Genomic DNA, 2335 nt, shown 5'->3' on the forward strand with positions numbered 1-2335 from the left:
CTCACATCTTTCTTCTGAAACGGGAACACTTTCTTCACAGTCACCTTCCTCACCATGACCATGAACTTCACCTCTCTCAACATCCACGTCATTCACCACACCTATTATTTCAGTCTGTTATTCACACTCACCATCACCTTACTGTTCACACTGACCATCACCTTTCTTTTCACACTCACCATCACCTTGTTGTTCACACTTACCATCACCTTCCTTTACACACTCACCCTGACCAATACCTACAGTCTCACCACTATCAGGCATCACATTTTCAACTTCTACTTCACCTATATTATGAGGAACATTTTATAAGAAGTGTATGACCTAAGGTTCAGCGACTAGGTGAACAACAAATAGATGAACCTCACCATTTAGCCTAGCTAAGTTAATCATGTGCATGACTCCTCTATCATCACACAAAGGCTCTAACCTATTATCTAACATAGAACCCCCCTACAGAATTGTTAATATGTCGGCAAGTGTACCGAATCGTAGCAAGTAATATAAGATGGTAAGACCAAGTATCGTATCCCAAAGGACTCACGGCACTAAACAGTTGTGTAATTGCTTAACTAATTAAGACTTAAGAAGAATAATTTTTGGGGTTTTGAATGCAAATGCAATAAAAATAAGCATGAATGCAATTTGATCAATTGAGGCTAAACACTAGAATGGATGGATGAAGTTGATAATATGGGATGAATATGTTGTTGGGGTTATATTTCACCTAGTTTTCTTTCATGTATATACGAATTCTACTTCTTCATTAATGTAAATGTCACTATCTAAAGTACTTAAAACCCGATTCCTCGGCGAAGAAATCCTATCCTTAATTACTAGGTCACAATTCCTTACATCCCTAACAATTAATTTTGCATTACGATTAGTAGCTTAAGACAACCAGAACTCATACCCCCATTCCTGAGCAATACTGCTTCAAGGAATAATTCTCCAGAACCTGAATTGTAAGATACCTTCCGGTACTCATGCAAATCATACATCATGCTAATGAATGAGTTAAGCAAAGCAAACATTGAGTGAAGAAGAATTACCCTAACCATTAATGAAAGAAGCATTTATAATTAAGAATCAATTCAATACATGAGAGTTTACAGAGGTTTAAATCATTACCCAACAACAAATAGAATTTAGTTCACCATTGGCATGATGAAACTAGATGAACAATGGAATGAAAGAATGAAAGAGATAGAAGAACCCTAGAAAGAGGAGAGGAGAGCTGTCACATCCCCAAATTTACCCCCAAGGTGTGAAAAGTGTATTTATGTGCTTAAGCCATCAAAAGATATAATCCCTAGGACGTCCAAGTCCTTAAATAGAACATAAAAATAATAGAAAAGAGGTCCAAACCCACGAAACTGGCGCTCAGTGCTCCACTAATGGCGCCTAGGCGGTGTACGGGACGAAGTTGGCGCTCAAGCGCCCTTTTGGGGTGCCCAGGCTTTGGACAACAACTTCTGGCGCTCAGCCCTCCTAAAAGGGGCGCTCAGCTTGGACAACTTTTTTCAACATTGCGTTTTTTTCTCAGTTCTGCTTGCTCCTTGGTTCCGACTCCTTCATACTTTGACTCCTCTTCCAAATCTCTCCATTAGCCTACAAAATTAAGGGAATTTAGTAATAAAATCATTAAGTATAACCTCAATTCTCTTATTCACAAAACTAAAGCAAAAACATGATTTAAAGCAAGTTTCTAAGTCAAAACGGGTGCATTTAGTATCAAAATTGAATCACAGATAACGGTATATTGAATCGATATCACAACCCCAAACTTTGAAACTTTGTTTGTGCTCAAGCAAAACAAAACCGGGCTTAAACAACATAGTCAAACTACAATGGTCTAGCACACCAAAAAACATTTTTTATCTAGAACAAGTAAATCACTCATGTGTGCTCATCATAGAAAGATCAATCAAGATAGATGATGTCATAGCCAATCAAGCTTCAATTATGGTGCTCATATAACAAAGATTACACAACAAATGCATCAACCTTATGAGTGATCAACAAGCAGACAAAACATTACCCTATGTGCATGGAACCATTTCTCACCAACGACAGTGTTTCACTCAAGCACTCAAAAGTGTTTCACTCAAGCACTTAAAAGTGTTTCACTCAAACTCAAAGGTGTATAGTGAGGTGTCAATGTCTCTTTCACTCTACTATCACAATGTCACATGAATCAACTTTGTCTTTCATTTAAACACATCAAACACATTCACAAGCAAGGTATCATCACAAGGACTTTTTCTAGGCTTGTAACATGTCGGGTTAAGAAGAAAATTGGTTTTTCTAGACAACAAAATTCCTTGAGTTAAGA

This window comes from Vigna angularis, chromosome 8 (assembly GCF_016808095.1).
Source record: "Vigna angularis cultivar LongXiaoDou No.4 chromosome 8, ASM1680809v1, whole genome shotgun sequence".
In the NCBI taxonomy this organism is placed as follows: domain Eukaryota; kingdom Viridiplantae; phylum Streptophyta; class Magnoliopsida; order Fabales; family Fabaceae; genus Vigna; species Vigna angularis.